Source organism: Amblyomma mixtum, chromosome 9 (genome assembly GCF_055824585.1).
Source record: "Amblyomma mixtum isolate Tamu chromosome 9, ASM5582458v1, whole genome shotgun sequence".
NCBI lineage: Eukaryota > Metazoa > Arthropoda > Arachnida > Ixodida > Ixodidae > Amblyomma > Amblyomma mixtum.
Genome location: NC_143020.1, coordinates 39,062,397 through 39,075,940, shown reverse-complemented (window position 1 = coordinate 39,075,940; position 13,544 = coordinate 39,062,397).

The following is a 13,544-nucleotide window of genomic DNA, read 5'->3' as shown; positions in this document are numbered from 1 at the left end:
ATTAATTTTTGAGAAATAGCTACTTCCATTTCAACGTGTGTTGAGGAATACGGCCAGCATGACGAGTCAGTTGCCTCACATTTGTTGTTGCTAAAAATTCATAAATACGTCGTGTTCGCCGTTCAAACCGAGCGGAACTTTTATTTTTGTCTTTGTTGACTGCAGAAATCGGCCTCCGTTTGACACTTTTAGTTGCACGTGCGGAGCAAGCTTGCGTGCGCAGCATCCGTGGAATTGTGAATTTTGAAATGTGAACCGTGCAACAGGGTCTCTAAGTTTACCAGGGTGCATCATCAAATCAAGTGACATGCACGCTTTCGCCCATGTAGTGACGATATGGCAATGTGCCGTGTGTCCCTGCTGATTGGAACAAAGATTTCAAAACAGACAGAAGGCTAGACGAGTGAAAGAAATTTAGTGGTGTTAATTGTCCGTCGATCTATCAGCCAGTGCTTGTTCTTTCCGGAAGAAAAGTTCGTTAGTAAGGACTAATCAGCTAACTTTTAATTTGGTGCTCGGAGTTAAAAACCAGTGCAGAAGTTGCAGATAACCGTGAAAATCTGAAAACTCCCTGGTGAAATGTTTGCATTTAGCTACCATTTGCGCAATCGTGATCCAAAAGCAGAAAGACAAAAGCCCAAATTGCTAATCTTATTTTTTTTAGTTTTTTTGTTACTCTTTATTGTGCCTCAATTAAACCAAACCCTCCGAAATACAGAAAGCTACCATGTCACAGCAGTGCTGCTTCAGGGTTCCAAGACACGTCTCAGCGAACGAAATAGGCTATTCTCCGAAACACTTTGCCCGAAGGGGCTTTCCGTATTCACTGCGCGATTGACATGCGCCAGCCGCTTCAACTAACTGGGTTTACAACTTTTTAATTTGCAAAGCTTTCTTTTAAAGCCGGTACATACACCTGCAGAAATGATGCGTTGGTGCTGATAGTTTAGCCAGGGCCTATCAATGTCATCTGCAACTTGTGAGTTGACACTATATTCCTGAGCTGAATAATTCAAAAAGATGATGCTCATTGATTGCCTCTCATGAACGAAGCAAATGCGGCAGAATATGCCTCAAGGCTGTCAACAGCACTAAATTGGTTTCAATTGGCTGGAACAATCATGATGAAAATTTCTGGGCGAACAAAGGACATCGAAGAAACCACAGGACACGACCCTTTTGTCCTGTGGCGCTTGTGCTGTGGTTTCTTCGCTGTCCTTTGTTTGTTGGCGCTCAGAAATTTTCATCATGAACAACCTACAACCAGCCCAGCTTTCCATTCTGGAACAATCAGTATTTTTTAAAGGCTTGGTTTCTTCTATTGGCTGGGACGCCAGGCATATCAGAGCTGGGCCGACGCTTTTATCCAGGAAATATTGATGACTGACGAGTTCATTGCTAGCGTAAGCTTTCTCAAGGAGAAAAACTAAGAAAATAGAAGATGTCTAAGTTGACAAACCTGCAGAAATGATTCGGTCGACACCGTTTGTGACAGTCTACCATCACCCGCAGCTTTAAAGCCAACGCTTGAGTGCGTAGCTTGGGCTGATATTAACCCCGCTGAGCGTTGGCCGCTATGTCCAGGATCGTGGCGTACGGTGTGTTTGCCGCAGCTGTTGATAGCTAATAGATTGCAGCCGCCCTAAAAAGGCCTCGGTCCAACAGAAAAACACTCAGCGGTGATAATGTCAGTCTATGACCCAGGTCCAAGCATTCATGTGTGGTCGGCGGGCGGAAGTACAGCCTTCCATGGTTTTGACGGTACCACGCGAGCATAAACGGTTTGCTCGATGAATGCATTAAGAGAGCGAACCGGCAAACTCGGTGAGAGCTGCCGCATGCGCGCAAGGCACACGACAGAGCGGCCATCGTCCACTAGCTGTTTCCAAAGCAAAGCGAAGGCTCTCGGATTCTTCGTTGCTATTGCGGTGCTTATCATGCCCGTCGCCTACGATCGAAGAGGGCAAGTGATACAAGCAGATGTCAGCGGGCTCAGTATTCCACAATCGAGTCTGAACAATGTGTTTTTTTTTTTGCTTTTCCAAAGTTGACAGGCACTACCATGCATGTGTTGGAAAAACTAAGCGGAGCAAAAGAATCGTACCTTTTCAGATGGGTGATCGCAAGCTGATTTTCTACGAGCTTTTTTTTGCTCTTTATTTTCAACAAGGCTCAGCATCATCAGCCTGACCACGATCACTGCAGGGCGAAGGCCTCTCCCATATTCCTCTAATTAAACTTTTTAAGGGAAAATACAGACAAAAGACGGAACACGGTGAAGAGACGAGGCACACACACGACTGGACTAACCACTGTGCTTTTTTGAAGGTCACAGTCGCACAGGAAAAAGTGGCATAGCATGCGCAGCTTAGTCATAAAAAATCTGCATTCTAAAGATATGCCTTGCTCTAGCGCTGTTGAGAAGGGAAGCTTAGTTCCTTCTGCATAAGGGAGATAGGATTGGTGATGCAATCATCTCCTTGCATGCTAATAAGAACGCCTCGAGAATTTCGCGCTCGACTTTTCCCTCGCCTCTGCCAGCAATGCTGAGATCAGAAAGCAGCGGGTAGCAGGCGCATTCCCGGCAGTGTCGAGGCAAGTTAGCACCGTCCGTACGAAACAGAATTGTGGTGCTCTTTCAGTGCTTCATTAATACTTCACCTTTTTTGGCCAAGGTACATTTTTTCGCAGGTCGACCCGCTGGGCTAGCACAGTGGTTACGGCACTAGGCTGCTGGCCCGAAAAACGCGGGTTCGATCCGGAGTAAAATGGTGGTTTGAGCTAGTTGGTACATCTTTAAAAATTCACGAGCGCTGCGACTAGGAACAAGAACAGACAAGGAAGCGCTTGTCCTTGTCTTCCTTCTCTGTTCTTGTTCCTAGTCGCTGCGCTGGTGAAATTTTAAAGGGTTCGATCCCGGCCGCGGCGGCTGAATTTCGGTGGAGGCGAAATTCTAGAGGCCTGTGTACTTTGCGACGTCAGTGCTCGTTAGAGAACCCCAGGTAGTCGAAATTTCCGGAGCCCTTCACTACGGCGTCCTCATAGCCTGAGTTGCTTTTGGACGTTAAACCCCAATAAACCTAAAGCTTAACTTTTTCGCAGGTTAGCGGAATCCTTTACATAGGCCACACCTGTGGCACAAGTAACGTAGCGGTTTTCATACTGCGTCGAACAGACCGGATGATAAGTCCTGCCACGTGCAACACGTGAGCACAGGCGTTAAAGCTTGCCGGAAGCGGAAACCGCAACATTTTCTCTGTGCCATCCAGCGAACTTTTTGATGGTGCACGGTATTTTATGCGCATAAGGCATCACTTCAGTTTTTCTTTTTTCATCTGTCTTTGGGTCAACCCTTTGAACGCCTCGAACCTTAATCTTTTGCTACACCGTTGCGGCCACTGCTATCGAAAGATGATTCGGAGATCGGAGGCCACCATACGTTCAAACTGGTTACCGAAGCTGGCCCTCACGCTATAGTGGCAACTATTCTGCAGTGCATTAAGGAAGCAGTTCTTAGCTATCCCTGTCTGGATAATATTGGAGTAAGCCGTTGAATAGGGTAATAAAGACCTCTCAGTTCTAGACGGGAAGCACCAGGCAATGTGATCATCGTCATGAAATGTTATTTGAAGTTCTAAATATTTAATCGAGTGGTTAGTGGGCAGTTCATACGTAAAACAAAAAGCACTCGAGAATGCTTTATAAGCTGTCAAAATTTGGTTTACAACCACTTGCACTGAGTTACTGGATGAAAGTTTCAAAAGGATCAAGAAGCTACACATGCAAGAATTCTTCCAACACGTTTGTCAAAAAGAACACCTTGCAATGTGTTGTCCAGCTCTGCTAAAAATCTTTGGCACAATACTGGTGCTACGCTTGCCCGGATACAGATTCCTTTTTTCTGAATGTACACCGAATCATTAAAATAAAAAACGGTGGGAGAAAGACAAATTGTTAACAGCTCAAGCACCTGTATTCCGTCTTTTGACTGTTTTTTTTTATGAAAACGTACCGACTGGCGAAGATTTCAACTATACTGCAATTAAACCTGTTTTGCCAGCTGCGGCCACTGTATCCCCGCAAATTTCTCAATCTCATCCGTCCACCTCACTTTTTGTCGCCTCCTGTTGCGCTTGACTTCTCTTGGAATCTACTCCGTTACCCTTAAGAACCAGCGGTTATCTTCCCTTCGCCTTACACGCCCTGCTCGTGCCCATTTGTTCTTGAGTTCGACTAGGATGTCATTAACGCGCGCATAATGAGCCTCGTAATTGTTCACTAAAACAAGAAGTGATGCGGTGACTGCGAGAGAATTTAGGGGAACTCTGAGCATGCGGCTGGCAGTTGGTGCCACGAGGCTTGTCCTTAAAGTTGCTGACGCTCATGCCAAATAATTAGATAAGAGAAAAAGCGAAAATTCGCCTAAGAATAAGTTTAGGAGCAGTCAGGCTGATGATGGTCGAAGTGGCCTGTAGGTTTGTGCGTGTCCGATCAATCTCCCCGAGAGTGCCATTGGGCTCCGCCACCGGCCGCTGATGGAGCCAAAGGAGGACACTCGCGTGACATTGTTATAAAATTGAAAGGGTAAACACCGTGTGCAGTCAGGCTTGACCGTTTGGAAATTGGCAGTAGTTTTCTGAAAACAGGGCTAGTTGTTGGTTAGTCAACTATGCATGTTTGGGACTGAGAAGTAAAAGCGGATGTAGCCATTTAAAGCGAGCTATCATCTTGAAGAACGCAGAATCAAAGTAGCGTTTGGTCTGAAGTCGTCGAGAATCCCGTCGCCATGTTTCCAACGCTGTCATTAACGTTCATCTTAACATACGCACATGATGGTATCTCGCGTTCCAACGCCGGCAAAAAAAAAAATCAAGAGGGCACTTTGTTCACCAAATGTGCGCTGAGGCGAAAGCCTTTTGTGTGATGTTGCTACTTGCGTCACTGATGTCTGGTTAAGATGTTAATTAAGCACTCAATTGTTTGCGAATCTGAAATGCTGGAGAGAGTGGAGGGCGTTTGGGAGGCATCCGTCTGATTAGACGCTTCTCTCCAAAGGTGGTGGTGAAAACTATCTGAAAGAGGGGAGTTTGGGACACACAGGTGATTGGGTCCCCGCGAGGTCCCACTGCACTCTAGCGTTTATGTCCCAGAGGCTCATGACGCTGGCAGCCCGGCGATGGCTTGCTTGGCCGGGTCCGCAGAACGCAGTAGGGTCTCCCAAGCCTCCCATGTGATAAGGTGCTCCATGCCTCGCGGGGGATGATCCGCCCGGCAGAGGAAAAAGATATGGTCGACAGTGGCTTTGGGCTGGTGCAGAGGGTAGAGAAGGAGTTTGTGTGGACTATGTGATAGGGCGAGTGTATATAAGGGCAGGGTAAAGTGCGTGTTTGGAGCCACCTCCAAAGTGTCTCATGATAATTGTCGAGGGAGGGATGGGGTGGAGGGTAGAGCCTAAGCTCGGTTTTGCAGGCCTGCGTCTTTTTCTGAGTGAGTGCATGCGCTTCCGCGAGAACCATAAGTCGGAGGCCACCGGTGCTCGGTTGAGTGAACCTCGGGCTAAACCGTTGGCGGCTTTCGAGATTCCCAGGTTCTGCAAACACTCTCCAGCGTCCTAGACAAGGACTACATATGCGTTGGCAGGAAGTTGCGTGACCATTAGTACGCTCGGTTGCGGAACGGAAGAATGGTGGTTCGAATCAAATCGCGCAGAAAGATTTTTTCTGGTCTGACTAGAAAAAGCATGGCACCTCTGCTGATAACCTTCTGCTGACAACCTTCTGTCGACAACGACGAGGCATTAAAGGCTTTCGCCTTAAAACCGGTACCTAGCGTTCAGCGCATGCACATTCGGTATCTCTGTGGCACTGCGTATGCCTGACTAAATGCGTAGCTTTCAAGCAGAACGTGTTCCTCGAGTGATTAGTTTGCGAGGGTACCAACCGCACATGCGAAATGGTAGGTGTGCTCTTGCGGTTGGTCTCTCACAGTGGCCTGTGGATGCGCATATGGCGAACCAAAAGTCCCTTGTAATTCATTGCACGTTCGCTGACGATTCTACCTTCGAAAACCAAAAAAAAAAAAGAGTTCGTTTCACCGGATTAAATTGCAGGCGCTACATATCTTTACTGGAATAGAGAACGCCGGCGCGGTATCTCAGTGACGCGGGTTCGATTCCGGCCGCGGCGGCTGAATTTCTTTGGAGAAGAAATTCTAGAGGCCCGTGTACTGTGCGATGTCAGTGCACGTTAAAGAACCCCAGGTGGTCGAAATTTCCGGAGCCCTCCACTACGGCGTCCCTCATAGCCTAAGTCGCTTCGGGACGTTAAACCCCAATAAACCAATAAACCAGAATAGAGAACGAGATGCACCTGCTGAATCAGGGCAGTCAGAGCAGAAGATAGGTTTGATTGCTCGGCAGCTTGCTTTACAAGTTACTTTCCATGTGCCCCATCCTGAACTGCGCCCGCAATATTTTGGCTCTTTTAATGTATTTATCACGACTATTCATTCCAAAAGCCGCCGCGGTGGCTCAGTGGTTATGGTGCTCGGCTGCTGACCCAAAAGACGCGGGTTCGATCCCGGCCGCGGCGGCTGGAATTTCTTTGGAGGAGAAATTCTAGAGGCCCATGTACTGTGCGATGTCAGTGCACGTTAAAGAACCCCAGGTGGTCGAAATTTCCGGAGCCCTTCACTACGGCGTCTCTCATAGCCTTAGTCGCTTTGGGACGTTAAACCCCATAAACCAAACCAAACCATATTCATTCCAAAAAAAGTGCTGAGTGGTACTTGACAACCTCAAGGTAGACGAGACAAAGCATTTCTGAAAACAACATGCATTACTTTACTTACCTCTTGTAATCAAGTGGTTATGCTGTCGTTATCCTTTGAGTTTTCATTTTCTTCTTACTCATGCCTAGAATGAACCTTAAGCTGGTAATGTGCGCCTAACTAGGTCTATTGTCTTCCCTGACTTCTCTTGCTTTCCTGTTTAATTATGCAGCAACTACTTTTTACTCTAGTGTTACGCAAACCGAACACAATTACGCTTAGTTCGATTGGTCGTGTGCCTTTGTATTTAGCGGCAGTGGTGGCCATGGAACTGCCTCAAAATGCACTCTTGTCTCGAGGCCCCCAGTAGGCTATGTTGCCTTCGTGAGCAGCCGTCCTGGCCGCCCGTCGTTTTCACCTCTATCCCGTTATGCTTCACTTCCACGCGGTGACCAAAGATTCAGTTTCGGTGTAGAAGTCAGGAATTTTGATATAGTGACGTGACATTTTTTGACTCGTTTTTTATCGGACATGAACCTCGCCTTCTGGCAATTTTCACAGTCTAAACTGAGTCCTGAAAACTATAAACTGGTGGCACGCTATAGTTAGGAAATCAGACTACGAATGTGCTGCATGTCATCGTACGTAATTTTTACAATGAAACCTGCACATCTCGCCGTCTGTTGTAAACACCGCTAGCGTAGCCATTCTAGTTTGTCGTAGCCGAAAGTTCCATGTGGGTTTGTAGGCTGGTAAGAATCGAAAGAGAAAAAAGCCCTTCAGGTGGCATCCTTGACAAGGTAACACAAGATGAACACAGAGGAGACAGGGAGCTTCAGTCTGTAGGCAATTAGTGTGAGGCAGCCGCTCGACCTTTGTTCCTTTTTTTTAAGAATGCTATTAGGTGACCTTCTGCCAAAAAGGCCATATCAGAGGGAATAAACTCTCGGCCGGTTATCTCTGGGGACGTGTCGGGTAGCTTGGAAATAGGGCTCTCATTATGATGGCATGTGGTAAAGGCAATATTGGCACTTCCCGCGAGGTGTAACTGAGTGTGGAATTTTTTTGGCAAAGAATCTGTTTAGTGTAGCAATTGCCCTGCAGAAACCTTTGGCCTCTGTATGGGGCTGTGGTGTGATGTCATGATTGCCCACAAATATCATTAATTGTAAGAATAGGTTGGTGCCTCATCGAACTGCGAGATACATATTGTAACTAGTGAAGCCTTGTTAATGTTCATTTGGATGAGAGAACGTGGCCCACAAGACACCGATGCTCATATTATATCAGGTGTGTTATGCTCACATCGCTTTATGCAATGTACTGTTTTCTTTCCTGCGCAGGTCAGATGCTGGAACGAGCAAGCTGGCTGCGAAGCCGTCATGGCTGCTTCAGAGCTGAGCAAGCATTTCCATAGTGAATGTCTCTATCACTCGACCACATGTTTAAAGTGCTCGGCGTCTGTTCTCTGCGGAGACATCTGGGCACACCTAATGAGCGATTGCAGCGCCTCAATCCTGTCCGCATCGTCTTCGGATCAGCATGAGTCGTACAACAGGAGTGAGCCGGTGGAGTTAGAAAATTTCAGAAAACTGCTCGACCAACGCATGGCTGACATGAAAGCTGGTGTGGAGCAAATACTCAACGACCACATGGTCCAGAACCAGACACTTGGTGAAGTTCGAAGCTGCGTAGAAGCACTCAAGGAAGGAACAAGGACAGCGTTTGCCGAAGCGTCATTACACAGGAGTGAAAGTTCCGTAGGAAGTGTAGCTGACCCCGCCGGTGCTGATGAAATGGACGTGAGCGAGTCCTCAAAACCACCAAGTGGAGAGCTCAAGGAAGTCTCTGGGAGAATGCACAAAGTACAGGAAACACTCAGACATGAAATGAAAACAGCCGTAGGTCGAATTCGTAGCGACGTATCGCGAAACACTGCGAAAATTATGATGATGCACTCCGAATTGATTGAAGCCAGTCGAGAAGTACTGAACCGCCTCGAGGCCATGCTAGCACAGACATCGCTTGAAAGGGCTCTTTACCGATTCGCTGTGGTAGGAATCGGACGTTTGCGGGACATGGCAACCTGTTACGGGTCGTCCCATTTTCTCGCCCCCCGTGTTTACCTGCGAGGCTACTTTATGTCACCTGGTGTTCGCCTCCTGCAACGCGGAGAAACTGTGTCGTTGCATCCTTGGATTGTTGTGCACAGGGGCGAACACGACGAATCTCTCGAATGGCCCTTGAGGATGCTAATCAAGTTCAGTGCCATACACCCGGACTCGGGAATAGAGCGGGCGGATAGCCTGATACACCCTGCCAGCGAAATTGTTTGGGGACCGGAGATATCACAGAATGAACTCCAATTGCGCAAGTTACCGCCTTCTTTTCTCTTCAGCGAGCTTGAGCGGGACGGGTTCGTGAAAGACGACCGCCTTCTTCTGAGGTACGATCTGATTTCGCGAAGACGAGGGAGCTAAACGCTCATTTCGTTTCTCTATATTTAGGCATGCTGAAGCCTGCCCAGGTATAAAAGAAATTCGTGTTGACATGCATGAAACATATTGTGTGCAAGAAATAGTGCAACTTTATTTGCCGGACGGAAACTTTTACTTATGTTTTATTGCTTTGTATAGATGTTCCAGGAAAGATGTTTTAGTAAAAAAAAGCTAACGACGCTTGCATTGTGCTGCGTCGACTTTGCTGTGTGCGAATGCTGCATTTTAGCACTATCCGCCTGTAAGACTATTTCTGGGCCTCTGCACGTTCTATCTTACGCTGCTCGTAGCTCTTTGCCTAATGAGGCTCATTCCTTTCATTCATTTAAGTTTTATTCATTTCAAGCATCGTGTGGAGAGGTGGCCCCGGAAAAAGCCGTTGAACAAAGTTCTGAAGATTCCTACGAGCAATAGGAGTGCCATTGAAGCGAGCAGTGGAAAAAAAACAGAGCCGGATAGAGCACTTGTCCAACAGCTCATCTGTTTTTTTCAACGCTAGCCACACGCATTTGTCCGACTTATCGGGGCTCTCTGCTATCTTGCTTTCTTACTTTACCTCGTTGCTGGCCTTCGCGCCGGCTTCAAGCTTCGAAGGACCGAATTGCATTGGTGTCAATCTACGACGAAATGCGGATCAACAAAAGTTGGAATTCGACTGTCCAAAACCTACCAACGGGAAGCCAGTAATGCGACTGACATTAAAATACACACACAGTGGATCTATTTGCACCCGTTTCGGTGCGCGCTTGCCAATTATATTGCTGCGCTCAAGAACGAGAAATGACCTAATGCAGCACTCGTTCTCGGGTAATAAAAACATGGCTCTTCCGCAGTAAAAGGTAGATTCTCTGAACAAGCTCCTCCGCAGTAGCTCCACGTGCCTAAAAAAAATTGCCGGTCAAGACGGGCCGCACACCACTAAAGACTCTACGATGATGTCGTAGGTGATTGCTGCACCATGAGGGGTCGCCGGTGTCCCATTCTGTCTTGTTAACAAGTGAAGTAGGGCGACCTGCACATCTTGCAATGTTGATCTAAACTGAGCATTAGCCGTAGAGAAAGGGATTGGCAAAGAGCAAATAATCCCACAGGGCCGAGCGGCCCATTTGAATAGCGCAGCACGCGGCTAGGTGAGAAACATCCCATTTTTCTTTTTAGGAGCGCGTAGTTTGAAAGCTAACATGCGCTGCGACGTTCCGCGCGGTGATGGAGCGATAATTCGTTTCTGCGTGGTCTGCTATTAATGTTTGTTTAATTTCGCTCGAGAAAAATCACATTCTGGTAGCTTCCGGGAAAATCCCATACCGGAAATATCGCATACCGGCCACGAACGCTGCTGCGCCGCGGATTTCTGCAAACAGTGCCAATCCAGAAAAAGACACCATGCGCTTTGTGAAATGAGCTTTATTTTGTTCCATATAGACAAAAAAAAGAATACGACACAGTTTCCGTCACCATTTTGCACAGCAACAAGCTCGTTACCCGCTTATTGTGCGTCCGTTGTTACGACAACTCTGCTCACAGCAATGGTCTGAAAATTGGTCTGAATTGACTGAAAATCTCAAAATTGTAAATTACGGGCAGTTGTAATTCTGATTTACCTAATACGAAAGCTGTGTGAACAGGCGAGACGCGCGAAAGCTATGGAATCGCAAACAAGGACAACATGCTTTTGCGAACCTTTCATGCGGAACATTGATGGAGATGATATCTTCCAGTCATTAACAAGCATTGCTCCATTCCCCGACATTATACTCTACCTCTGAAAGCTGTAAGTTCCATTCCACGGACAAGTCTGCGCCTTGTTTGACGAATGTTTGGCACCGTGACGATACAACACAGGCTCTCAACCAATTGCTGACAGTGTTTTAGGAGCACTGAAGACAAATTCGCGGGTGCAATGCATGTCTTTAGAAGCGTAGCAAAGAATTTTTGGTGCACCACCAGCTCCAGGATTTGAAGCTTTTCGAAAGTCCTACCAGTTTAGTTTTTGTTTCCCTGTCCTTCTGAAAAGCGCAGTCCCGTGCTGTCAGGACAGATGAGTGAGTTTTCGACGCACAAGTTGGCAGTTTTTCATCTTTTCATCCTTGAAAATTACGCAGCCTTGAAAATTACGCTCGCGCACTAATCACACAAGAACGTTTTTTTTTTTTCGACAGTTTTGCCTATTTTTCTGAACTTGACCGCATTTTACCGAACCATCAACGAATACAACTCAAAAGAAGTCGCGTATTGTTGGGGTCCACAAAAAATCTTCACGTCCCCGTAAAGCTCAACGCGCAACCATGAGAAACAAGACGTGGGTATGCCCTTTGCCAACTGCGCAAATGGAGGCACCGGCCAGCGGGCTCCGGCTAAACTGCTTGAAAACAGAGATGTTGGGCATAAAAAAAAAAAAAACATTCCTCACCTTGCCATGGTCAGAAAAAGGGGCACATGTTCTTATATATTTCGAGTTAACCCGGTCCCGTGCCAGGTGCGACCCCAGGTGCGGACGCCGTTCCGTGCTACGCCTGGCTTATTTTGGGATCTAATCCGCTATCTTCAAGGACCTTCGGTTATCTTGCCTACCGCATTACATGCCCTGAACAAGGCCATTTCTCCTCAGCTTGGATGTCATTAGCTCCCGTTTGTTCCCTGACACAATCTGCGCTCTTTGTGTCTCTTAACGTTAAAGCTATCATTTGTTTTTGCACAGCTCGCTGCTTTCTTCTTATTTTCAATTGAACCCTCTTCGTAAGGTTCCAGGTTTGTGCCCAATAGGAGTTTTATATATACTTTTCTGTTATATCCTTTTCTATTAAGGAGTATTGTTAAACAGCGATTCTTTATCTGAGAGAACCTGAGAGAGAGGTTTTCTTATACCACAAAAGAAAAAAAATTAGAAACAATAATTTTTTATTTTATTTAAAAAAAAATTTCTGTGCTTTGTTGTTGAAAAATAAGTGGCGAACGGTACAGATGTTATACCATTACGCAGTCTTTGAATGTTAGCGTTTATGCGAGCAATATTCATTTCGATACCAGGGGATATCCCACCATGGCATGACCGCGAAGGTCAAAGCACCTGCCCAGACATTTCACCCGTGATTTTAGCGGCATTCGTTACTTCGTTGTGGGAAGTGGCTTTGTTTCGCCCTCAGTACCGTCCTTCAAGACGGCTGGCCAGCGCTCCTTGTCAGGCCAAAAAGGGATGGATGATCCCCTCGCTGGCATCGCTGTTTCCCATGGTGGGATAGACATGAATGGGTGGCACTTTGCCACCCCGACGAGGTTGCTGGTCACCGGAACCGCAGGTGAATGGCATCACCGTCGTCGCCGCGACAACGGCAAGACAACGGTGGGGGCACGGCACGACCACGACACCGCGACAATCACTATGAATTGTGCTCATATAAGTACCGTAGTGTAGAACGTGGAATTGTGTGAAATAAGACAGCCACTAGCACGGTGAACGTACAAAGTAGGGGACTACTTGAGGCATCAAGGAGAAAAAAGCTTTAGAGTTCTAGGTCAAAATACATCTCGCCCTATGAGTGCCCGAGAACGGACGTTCGGGAAAATGTGCAAAGGCTTTTGGGGAGGGGGGGGGGGGGGAGGCGAATGCCCTCTCCACCCCCCCCCCCCACCCCCCTTAGGACCGCCACTGATTCCGTATCTTCGTAGAAGCTTTCGACGATGTGATCATTATGGCTGGATATAGGTGCGTACGCCAGTGCCACCTTCAGTTTGCACCTGTTATTAAGCGTAATTACGATAACTGGTACCCCGTCGTTAATATTGTAAAATTCCTGTATGTTGCCAACTATAATCCTGACTGATGAGTTATCCCTGACCTAGTTTTCGTCTGTGAGGCCCAGGACTCATATCAGGTCATAACGCAATACCACATAGGTCTACGAGCGCGCCTGCCTCCTCCGCACGATTCTCACAGCAGAGGACAGACTACCACGTGGCGATGGCTGCAGACGCAGTCGATGCCGAACCCGTGGCGTGGACATGCTCTAGCGTGTTCCCCAATATGGTAAACCCGCTATATTAATTATGCTGTGAGCCTGTCACTTTGGACCACATAATTTGGGACTGCTCAGGGGATCTGCCTCCGGTAGGTCTAGTTACATCTCCCTCTCGTGAACAATGGGAGGCTGTTCTGGCCAGCTCTGGAGGGCTGAATTGACCTAGTAGACCCGTAAGTTGATTTGGTGGCAAGTAAACTTGTTTCTGTTTTCTCATCTGTACGCTAATACACGACAGCATAGTGCGTGCCCGCCCTTTAGT